The sequence below is a fragment of the Thermobia domestica genome, chromosome 9 (genome assembly GCF_964235325.1).
Source record: "Thermobia domestica chromosome 9, izTheDome1.hap1.1, whole genome shotgun sequence".
NCBI lineage: Eukaryota > Metazoa > Arthropoda > Insecta > Zygentoma > Lepismatidae > Thermobia > Thermobia domestica.
Window position 1 is genome coordinate 116,885,093 of NC_137462.1, and position 12,261 is coordinate 116,897,353.

The 12,261-nt window shown below is 38.8% G+C and overlaps 1 protein-coding gene across 3 annotated transcripts in view; it reads left to right on the plus strand.

Moving 5' to 3' along the window:
• Positions 1 to 12,261, plus strand: part of LOC145694962 (nuclear RNA export factor 1-like) — a 120,116-nt gene that overhangs the window by 48,509 nt on the left and 59,346 nt on the right. The window lies entirely within an intron of this gene.

Genomic DNA, 12,261 nt, shown 5'->3' on the forward strand with positions numbered 1-12,261 from the left:
CCTAGAAATTATAACCGCCACTTGTCTTTCGGGAAAAAGTACGAGCCTGGAAAGATCAATTTAGTAGGTTTTCAAAATTTTACAATGTGTCTTGAAAATTTTGTATATTTTTAAATGGAAAAATTCGTAAGCACATATGTTATACAAAGTTTATAGTGAAATATTGTAGAGAGCCACTTGTCATGTTAATATTTTAATTTATAATAATGATTAAATTAAATATTCGCGTACTTATATTTAAATTAGTTTATAATTTAATATATTATACTCATATTTAAGATATAATAGCTAATGTTGATGACAATAATTAGTGTAAATGTTCATCAACCTGTGGAATGCAGAATTCTCTTAAAATTGGGAAACATTTGAAACTAATTGTTAAAAAACATACAGGAACTCAAAAGCCTTCAGAATTTCCGGTAGTAAGAAAAAAACAATCTTCCCCAATGTTCTGAAGTTACGCCCACACCAGGTACACAAAGTAACGGAGAACAGTTAGTTTCATAAGTTTTGCCCTTATCTCTGTCGTGGTCACTTTGGAGGAGAGAGAATGGGGGAACTCTGTCAATTTCTGTGCTGTGCAATAGGGTGAAAATGAAAAGAAAAGATGTTTCACCTCCACTTGAATAAGACATGAGACATCACCGTTTAAAATATTTATACGTACTTTTGACATTTTAAACTCCGTCAAAATTCCTATTACTTTTTTCGTAATAGTAATAATGATCAGTTAAGAAGCAAAGATCTGAAGGACACAAGTTACCAAGAATGTAGAAGCCAGTTTTCTTTACAACCGTCGAGAAATATATTCCTCACTCCTCCGCACACCCACTAATGACAGTTTTGTGCCATGAAAGTAGAGCTAAAATGACCAAGAATTTTTTCAGAAAAAAATGGATGGGAAGCTCTTTCGCCACCCTTACTACGATGGCAATAAAAGAGGAAGGAAAGTCAGCTTTGGAAGTCAGTGTTAAATAAATGCACGATAGAATCACTGCTTATATTATATATATATATATAGGGATGGCCAAAATTATCCGGATTCTGGAAAATATATTTTCCAGGATCGGAATTTCATTTTGCGGAATTCGGAAAAAATCCGAAATTCAGAAAACCCGAAATTTTTCTGAAATTCGGATTTTTTTCGAATTTACTTTCCGAATTCCGGAAAGTAAAAATTCCGGAATTGGTCATCCCTAATATTTTGTACAGGGTGAATCGAAAAGGACTTTACAGATTTGAAAGGATATAGAAATGTATTGAAATTACTTACAGGAACGAGAGAGTTGTCAATTTGTAGCAGAACACTTCAAGTTTAATATCAAAGTATCATTTTGGTTCGATGTGACCGAAGTTTATGATACGGCAAACATCCCACCGGAACTCAATTTCTTCCCACACTCGATCCAGCTGATCGTAGCTTCTGTAACGGCGTGCGATTTCTCAGGTCTGCAAGATTGTCTGATAGGAACGGAACATAACTCAATCTTTTTAAAAAAAAAACACACATAGGAAGAAATCTATAGGTGACAAGTCTGGGGAGCGAGGTGGACATGCAATTGGACCTGCACGGCCAATCCACCGTCGTGGGAAACGAATATCAAGGAAAGCTGGAACTTTCTTGAGGAAATAAAGCGGTGCGCCGTCTTGCTGGTAGTAACAGGTCACGTCTTGTTCGTCTTCATCTATCTGAGGAATTAAAAATTTTCCAACATATCAAGATAGACGATACCAGTGACAATGTTCTCCGTGAAGAGAAAAGGACCGTACACTTAAATTTGCTAAGGGCACAACACATTTACCTTTGGACTGTCATGGACGTGTTTAATGGTTTGATGTGGGTTATCGCTGCCACAGGCTCAACAGTTGTGAATGTTCATCATGCCACTAATATGAAATGTACTCTTATCAAGATGCACTAGAGATGTCCACAGCACTAGCAATCTCGCGCACCTTCACTCTTCTATTATCCGTTATCATGTCATGCATTTTATCTAGGATTTCTGGCGTAGTGACCTCGATAGAATGTCCAGAACGTTCACTGTCACTTGTGCTCGTGGCTACTCCGAAAATTTTCAAACCACTTATACGCTGTTCGCATGGAAAGTGCAGATTTACCATAATGTTATCAAGCTTCTTCGTAGTCTTCTGAGGCGAATTGCCTTTCAGAAAATAATGTTTCATCACCACACGAAATTCTCTTTCGTCAATGTTTGTAAAACTCCTTCGACTTGCTCAATTTAACCGCACGCCAAACACAGATCACTAGATCGATCTGCGTGCCAGTTAGTGTGTGCTCTTCCAAGAGATGTTACTAATTGACAATAACCTCGATATGCCTCAGTGTTGCCCTCTCTCGGACCTTGCACGGACTAAGGAATGTCTCATTTTCCTCTATCCGACCAACCTTATCTACGTCAGTAATTTGTTGTATCATTGTAAATCTGTATGGTTTCAACTGTAAACGTTTACATAGAACTCGCCAAACTGTCAATTGTGGAATGCTTGTCTCGCAAGACGCACGCCACGTTGATTTTTTTTGGGACTACGGGCAAAGCTTTCCCTAACCTGTGCGACAACAGCAGCAGCAACGGGCTTGCGATCTGGTGATTTCACATGACGAACAGAACAAGCAGTCTCAACAAAGCTCTGTGTCAACTGTAAATTGTAGGCCAGCTTGGAGATTCCTTACCTTGTTCCGTACGAAATCTACGCTGAACAGCTGTTGCAAAGTTCGTTTGATGAAATAACAACACACACCGAACACACTTCGCACTAGTGAAAGTCGTCATTTTAAGAATGCACTACGATGGCGCTCGTGGTGACGGAATATGGTACTACGGCACTACGCGAGTCAAACTTGAAGTGTTTTACTACAAATTGACACCTATATCGATTCTCTGAGTTATTTCAGTAAATTTTTATATGCTTTCAAAGTTGTAAATTCTTTTTTGACTCATGACATATACAGCGTGGACAATTTATCTGGAACATACATGATAACAGAGAAACCAGAAGAGGGAGAAAAGCGAAACTTCGCATGAAGCAACTATAAGGAGGGGACACATCGTTTTATGTCTTAAACAGCGCCACCCAGTGAACAGTATTGCCATCCCAGTAATATTTTTCCAAATGGCACTACGTCAGATTATACATGTTTCAAATCAACACGTTAAACGAAAACTTAAAATACCACACTTATTATTCAGTGTTACAAACTAAGGATGTTATAATATAACAAACATCCAAAGTTTGGAAGCCTCTATCACACATACAGCACAACGGAATTAGACAAGACAATGCACATCGGAAATATCTTAGCGTTGGATACTATGGTCATGGTATGACTTGTTTTGAATGAATAGCAACGAAGTTACAAGGACTTTATTTCGAAAAAATGCTTAGATAAGTATCATATCTTAGTTGTGTGTTTTGCAATAGATGTGTAAATTATTTTGCTGTTTACAGCACTTCGATATCTCAAATCGTGCCGGAGATATGATAAACATTGCTGAAGTTTGCAATACTGCTTAAATCATGTAATTGTGAGAACTTGCTGTAATTATAGTTACTGAAAGTTATTCCAGCAATGTTATAACAGAGAAGAGAAACAAGAATTAATTTAAATATTGTCCAGAAGTACACCATTTTCAGCAGTGTTGCGAACTTTATCAATGTTTATCATATCCCCGGAACGGTTTAAGATATCGAAGTGCTAACTAACTAACTAACTAACTCTATGACCTATGGAACCCGGAGGTTCAATGCCGCGTTCACAAAAGCTCTCCACTGACTTCTATCCTTAGTTAACTGCATCCAGTTTCTACTTTGTATTCCGATCTCTGCGAGATCCATCTTAATATTGTCCTCCCATCTGCGCCTAGGTCTTCCTAATGGTCGTTTTCCGATTGGTCTTCCAGTCAAGACTTTGAAAGCGTTTCTACTTTCTTCCATTCTAGCTACATGACCTGCCCACCGAAGCCTCCTAGACTTGACGACCCTAACAATGTTGGGTAAACCGTATAAATTATGTAGTTCCTCGTTATGAAGTTTCCGCCATTCCCCATTCCCGTTCCTCTTGGGTCCGAATATTCGTTTCAGGATCTTGTTCTCAAATACTTTCAGTCTATGTTCTTCCCTCAGGGTAAGTGACCATGTTTCGCAACCATACAGAACAACAGGCATGATTATCGTTTTGCATATTTTAAGCTTCAGATTCCTCGACAGAATTCACGACGACAAGATATTTTGAACCGAACAGTAACACGAATTCCCTGCTTTTAGTCGACATTTAATTTCTTCGTGAATATGATTTTCCTCTGTTAATACTGATTCTAGATATTTGAAACTATCCACTTTATCAAAAGTATTATTTAATATTTTAACGCATCCATAATTTGCTGAATTACGGTCCCGACGCACTTTCATGTATTTAGTTTTCTCTGCATTTACTTCTAAACTCATGTCCCTGCAAGCATTTAATAAGATCTCTGCATTTCTTTCTGTTGTTCTCCTATCATCCCCTATTAAATGTACATCATCAGCATATGCCATAACCTGATGAATACCGTTCAACTCTAGGCCCTGGTTGCTATCTTTGATTTTCCTTATAGCGTATTCCAGAACAAAGTTAAATAATAATGGCGACAACGCTCTCCTTGTTTCAGGCCATTTTCGACGTGAAAGCTCGTGGACAAAAATTTTCCTACCCGGACTTTACTTTACTATCGAAGTGCTGTAAACGGCAAAATGATTTGTTTTCCAGTTGCAAACCACACAAGTAATCAGATATGATACTTACCTAAGCATCTTTTCGAAATAAAGCCTTTCAAAAAAATTCAAATTTGCAAGCCCTTGTAACTTCGTTGCTATTCATTCAAACCAAATCATACCATGACCAAAGTATCCAACGCTAAGGTACAATCGATGTACATTGTCTTATCCATCTGCGTTGTGTTGTATGTGTGATAGAGGCTTCCAAATTTTGGGTGTTTATGATGCTATAACATCCTTAGTTTGCAACACTGAATAATAAATCTGGTATTTTAAGTTTTCGTTTAACATGTTGATTTGAAATATTTAATAATCTGACGTAGTGCCATTTGAGAAAATATAACTTTATACTGGGGTGGCAACACTGTTTACTGCGTAGTGAACGAAGTCTCCCTCCTTATAGTTGCTTCGTGCAAAGTTTCGCTTTTCTTCCTCTTTGGGTTTCTCCGTTACCACGGATGTTGCAGTGTCCACCCTGTATATACATTAGCGTTGATTACCCGCTTCGCTGGGTTGAAATAAAACCTATAAATGCACAACTCCTCATGTCATATGTTTGGTAAAAAATGATAGTAAAAATTAAATATTACTATTATGGACTGAATTTGAATTTAAACGGCTCGGAAGTGTCACTCTTTCATCTCAGCGACCCCGAAAACTATGGATTCAATACTAATATCGGTGAATTTCGGTCATCTTTAAATACCTCCCTTCTTCCGTAAGGAGCACTGTCAAAGTGAAATGATAAAAAGCACTCCCAGGCCCGAACCTCATCTATGTTGAAAATTGCTTCATTAGTATGAAGATACCGAAAAGGAGTAGTTCTAACAGTGATACCCTAGTTGGCTGGTTAAACAGTGTTAACAATGTAGCTTGTAAAAAAGAGAAGAATGCAATACAATACCACAAAAGGCCTAGATGCGGGTTACCAAGCCAGTGTGGAATTAAGAAAAAAATAAAAGAAGTGTTATAACATATTAAGAGTAATCTAACGTTTAAACCAAGTGCATTTCACCTCATTAATACTCAGAATACCAGGTATATAACGCTACGTACCCGTGTGGAAAAGGAGATATAAGGGAAAACTGAAAGAAATATAAAGGTTAACATAAAGGAGCATTTCAGGATATATAAAATGAAAATCTGTTATTAGGACTATCAACAAATTTAAGAAGCGTGTCATATGAAATTAATGAGGTAAAGGTATTTTATTAAACGAGTAATGATTCAGAAAGAGAAGCTTCGAAGTATGGAGAATTACAATGAATGGCAGCAGGTAGATTTGGATTCTGGTCAATTATACGAATATGAGAAACTTGAGTGCAAGTTAGTTAAAGTAGAGTCCCATTGCCTTTTAACAGGAGCTTTTCTTATGGTGCTATTGACCTTGGATTTGAATTTGATCATCAAGGAAATCCAAGTGCGTATAATTCTGGGTACTTCCATAAAGGATCTGCGAAGCCTTTGTTGTATTTCTTTTAGGGATTATTCTAATTACTGTTTTGTTGTTGTCATTTTGTCAACGGTTTGTGTTGTTTGTTCAAAATTTAATAAGTTTTCAACTACAGTATTATTTCTTGCTTCAATTCTTCTTCAATCTTGAAAACATCTATCAAATTAACTTTAAGTAGCTTTGTAAAAGTGCATGATTATTTTTCAATGAATAAATAGAGAGTATTACTGGATGAATAAAAATACACTGCTGTTTATGAAAATTACAGCTTTAAGTAAGGCACGTGTGAGTGGAACGAAATTTATAGCAGATTCTTTGAATGACTATAAAAAAGGTGTCACAATTTCAGAACTGTACAACGCATTTACTCTTAATAATACTATGGCGTGAAGCCCTCACGTGCAGCAATCTGATCCTCTGTATATCCTCGCATCGAATCTAACAGCCGTTGAATATGTTCCTGAGGAATCAGCGATACCCGTCATTCCTCGTAGAGTTCTTACAAGTTTCCGGATGCGTGTGGTCGTGCATTGTTCGTTGAAATATGGCGTGTGAAGTTACCTTAAATAAGAAGGCTATGACATCGACTTCTGTAAATTCCCTGCTATAGCACTCACGATGAGGTTGCTCTCAATGCTTAGCAGCCGAAATCGTGTGTTGTACTCAATGGCAATCTACATCATCATTTGCTGTTCGGTCGGTATGACACTCAATAATGCATCCTGGCAAGTTGCACTCACCGTTGTGGCGTCTAACACTATAGAACAGACTGAAGCGGAACTCGTCCAGAAACACGACCATTCGCTGCTCAGCACACCAACGACTGTATTCACGCGTTTGTTATGGTCTGAATTATTTGTAGCTTTGGATCAATGGAAAAATATGCAAAGTCATGCGTGTTACCATCGAAACATCGACGAAGAAAGTCCACAAACATTACCGTGCGCCAGCATCGAGATACTACTGTGGATGACACTGTACGATACGTACATCAATGCGGACATGTCTGTCATCTCATAGTGTGGTCACATTGTGACGTACATTGCTCGATCATCGCTCCGTGTAGCTTTCGCTTGTCCATTGCTTCCTCACATGCACCAATGTCGTGACGGCGTATTCTGTACACGTACAAGTTTCGTAATATGAGAAATCGCCTTCCCGTAAACCAATCATACAATCCCGTCTGAACACACTTACGTTTTTATACAAAAGTTGTTTCTGATTTCTAGATGCATTTCAAGAAATTCCATGACTCTGTTATCGCTGGTGTTGGAGGTCACGTCTCTTTACCCTTGCACTCACAATTGAGACGTATTGAAAAATGTAAAGTTCCCAATCATCCCCTCCACCAGGACACATATCATGCTTTGCCAATTGTCATTTAAACTTGGGAAGATTTAAATGACAAATTGGTGGGCAACGTGGTTGGTTACGTACAAGCTATCAAAATATTAAAATTAGTTTAATTATTCCTTTTCTCTTTCTTTCTGTTTATACATATTGTGAGGGATAGCTCACTACTTCGACGTTGGATGCGAAGTACATCCCGTAACCTAAAACGTCGCGTTAATGAAGGAGTAGAATTTACAGAACAAATAATTACTCGAATATCAATTAGGTTTAACTACTAATATTTTCACTTTAAGATTGTCGTTACATCTAATATTACAATATGATCATTACAACTTAATAATCCTGAATTTATATAAGAACACTTCGTAAGATAAGGACAATATTTACAACACTTACTCAATATATGGCCGTTAAAAATAAGAATATCAAATATTAATTTTAATAACCCTAACTAGCTAGTCTTTTTTTCTCCTTTTTTTTTTTTTTTTTTGTTAACAGTAAGCTGTGCACATGAATTTATATATATGTGGCTTGATAAGAATGAGTTCTGTATAAGCAATTGCGCGCTGTTAATTATATATATATATATATATATATATATATTAATGACACTTTACTAGCTGGCGTGCTAATCGAACATATTATATTATTCTTTCACTTTTTTTTTTTTTTTTTTTTTTCAATCGACGTTCCTCTGGCGATACTAACACTGGGTTCTTTCTTCCTCTGGTAGCAGAAATACAATTTTCAAACTACTTACAATTTCCTTCCGTGTTGCAACCTATGGCACGGCTTATCTTCTTCCACTGCTTTGACAGTAAGTCCTTGGAATAGTCCCGTGAATGCTGCGTAAAATTATTGCACACTGAGTCTGGTCGGTCGGCAGTTGCAAACTTTTTCAGACAAGTAAGTAATTAAAACTGCTCGAACACGAAGCGTGATTAACCGTACAATCCACGAGCAAGAATGTATGAAATGACCTCTGACTTAAATATTACACATTAGGCCCATCGGCGGATAACTTCTTCAATCTTTCCGTCGGGTAGCTCTACACGCACGATTCCCGTGGTGGAGGCTTTAAGGTTTCCTGCCCGACTTCACTCCGTGACGGAGGATTTGAGATTCGCTGCCCGACTGAATTGCGCTTCTTCTGGTCACCGTGGGTCACTCACATGACTAGCAACTACCCTCTTAATATAACATTGTCCACTACTGGTGGATGACCAAAAATTGTCCAATCGGGAATTAGTTTAGATGTCACTTAGGCAACTAGGTGACTTGCTACTTTTTCATTCTCATGGGAACCGATACAAAAAGGATCCCTCAGCAGCTTCTCGAACAAAGAGTTTTTGTTCTACGCACACACACATATAAAGACAAAGTTAGTTTTGGCGTCTTTGAGTCGAAACTGACGATAAGAGTAATTTCACTCTTGCTAACTCACGTTCTTTTCACCAGAGTTGGGTGGAAAAACTAATAAAATGAACGTCTTAACTTTCTTGCTTTGACGAGCGTCCCGCTGTCGATAGCAACTCTACCACCAATGATGTTCTGTTTGCTGGCCCGCATTCTGGCCATTGGCAGTCATTGAAGTTTCCACTGGAGGAGTAGCACGCAGTATAGACATGTCCAGTTGTAACCACTCCTCTTCACAGACTTAATACAGGCCTCAATTGTGCAGGGTCTCACTGTGCCAAGGCCGAAGGCGCAATACTCTATCGGTGAAGCATTTCGATATTTCACTGAAATCTGGGTGAAGAGAATGGCACGAATATCAGTTTCTTCAGCCAATTATGGAAAGAAGAGTACCGCCGAATAAGAAGTATGGCGGATGCCTTGTGTTGATTCAGTCATATCCGATTTATATCCTTCCCATAAAGATGAGGAATGTTACAGGGTGTCCGAGAAGTCCTTCCCTGATTACAGAAATTGATAACTCAGTCTAGAAATAAAATAGAAATATGAAACTGGTGTTGAATTGTTTACAAACTATAAAAGTTTTTGTCTGTGTTAGGTTTGTTCTGTTTTACCAAGTCTCATTTTTTTTTTTTTTTTTTTTTTGTTTTGTTTTAGGTTTGTAGTACGTAAGTAAGAAGCCCAAGAAGCCATGCCAACCAACCAGGAGAAGGCACAGCGTGTCCTGTGGTACAATTCGCGGCAAAAAACCTGCAACATGAGCATATAAGTTTACTGTGAAATGACGAAGTCTTTTGCTCCAAAATAAGTGTGCACGGGAGGAGGCCGAGGTTTATCCTGGCGTGATTCGTTCCACTTAGACGTTATGTTCATTCCCTGTGTTGTTAGGCGTAGTTTCACAATAAACTTACATCCTCATGTTGCAGGTTTTTTGCCGCGGATTGTACCATGAGACACGATCACCAACCACGGTGCAGAGACAGTTCCAGACAACATTTGGGAGGACTCCACGTGATGTCAAGAGCATTAAAGCCTGGTATGAGAAGTTCAAGAACCCAGGGTCGGTTGCTGACCTTCCGAGGTCTGGTCGACCAAGAACCTCAGCAGACACGGTGGAGGCTGTGCGGCAGTCTTTTCTGAGAAGTCCTAAGAAATCGGTGCGCAGGGCCTCACGTGAATTACAGATGCCAAAAAGCTCTATCCATGACATTTTACACAAACGTTTATTGTTTCGTGCTTACAAAGTGCAACTCGTTCAGGCCTTGTTGCTCGACGACGGTACACGTCGATATGACTTTGCGGTCGAAATGCTATCACGTATTTAGGACGATAATGGTTATCTCAGACGAATTGACTTTTCCGACGAAGCGACATTCTTTGTCAGTGGAGTAGTGAATCGCCATAATATACGCATTTGGGGTTCAGAACCCCCCAGGGAGGTCAGGGAGTTCACCAGAGGCAGTCCAAAGGTGAATGTTTGGTGCGCGTTATTGCACGATCGAATTATCGGGCCATTCTTCTTCGCTGAGGATACCATCACATCTGCAGTGTACCTGGATATGTTGCAGCTGTATGCTGTTCCTCAGCTGCTTCAGTATCGCCCCGAAGTCGTTTTCCAGCAAGACGGTGCACCACCTCATTGGGGTTTGGACGTCCGTGCCTATCTCGATAGGACATTTCCTGGGCGATGGATTGGTCGTGATGGACCAACAGCTTGGCCTCCACGCTCTCCTGACATAACCCCATTAGACTTCTTTTTATGGGGTTATGTCAAGGATGAGGTCTACCGAACACGTATACCAGATCTTGAAACCCTGCAGCAACGAATAACCACAGTCGTTGCATCGATCCCTCCAGTGATGTTGGCTAATGTGTGGATGGAAATTGAATATCGCCTAGATGTGCTATGTGCTACCAAGGGTGCTCATGTGGAAGTGTACTGATGTGACCAAAACTTTTATAGTTTGTAAACAATTCAACACCAGTTTCATAATTCTATCTTATTTCTAGCCTGAGTTATCAATTTCTGTAATCAGGGAAGGACTTCTCGGACACCCTGTATAACGATAGATTGATGTCAGGATGTTGGACTGATAATAAATTGAAGTCAACTTGGTATTTTTGGCATACAGTGTATCTTTAACTTTCCCTTGTGACAGAAACCATGTAATAGTAATTATCATGAATCTCTTGCCAAATTTTCCCAACGTTTACCACTGCCGTTGGTAGTCTAACACCATATTCTCTTGTAGAAAACTGTGTGCTGCCTGTTGTAGCCATTCAGGTATACGTATGCCTCGTCCAGTGTGGCAACATATTTCCACCTGTTTCCCTCAGATGTCTCTTTTAACACACGAGCTTTAGCATTCTCTAATATAGTGAACTCACGTTTGCAACACATCTTGATTATAGAAATATATTCTGTATTTAGCATCCGAAAAGCGTTGTCATATGGCTTTCCTAGTAGGAATCAATCTTCGAATTCATTCTTCAACAGGAAAGTTTACCCTTACCTTTCACGAATAAATTGAGGTCTAATGTATCTATACGACACCATTCACGAAGTGATACCATTCACTTCACTAGGGTGTCTATCAGCTACGAAAGTAACGAAATCAGAAAATGGGCATGAAGGTCATGAAAAAGTCACGGAATTTAGCTTTTGGGTTACGATTTTTTTTTTTAAATCTGTACAAATATAAGTAAAGGCTGGAAAATTTTGTTCTATAAAACATCAAAATTCACCACCAAAAATGTCTATGGTCAGCTTTAGACCCTACCAAATCGCAAGCAAAGCACGCTTCTGTTACATGCATGAAAATTTGCACCCAAATTCGCTCTTGAGAATGTTACGAAATTTTATGGTTTGATAAAGAAAAGGTCACAAAAAAGTCACAGAATTTCATTTTGGAATTTTAGTAGACACGCTGTGAAGTTTAATTGTCACTGTAGATTGGAAAAACCTCTGTATTGTACCCTTTGACAACGAGGCATAGTAATAGTTGCCCACCCTACTGTTTTTCTGTTTCATTATCCATGTTGTGTAAACGGCTCTCGCGGCATTATTCCTGGCATCGAAGCGAGCGAGGGTCTTGATGGGTCCACGCGTGCGTCATCGCGCTGAAAGCGTGATTGTGTATATCATACTTTCCGTAAAAATTTTGTGTAAGTTAGGATGCATTACTGTAATGCTTTGCTGTTGCAGTTTTCACAAACAACAGTGTAGGACTAATTATCTCCGAAAAGTCTTGTACAATGTTTTTCAA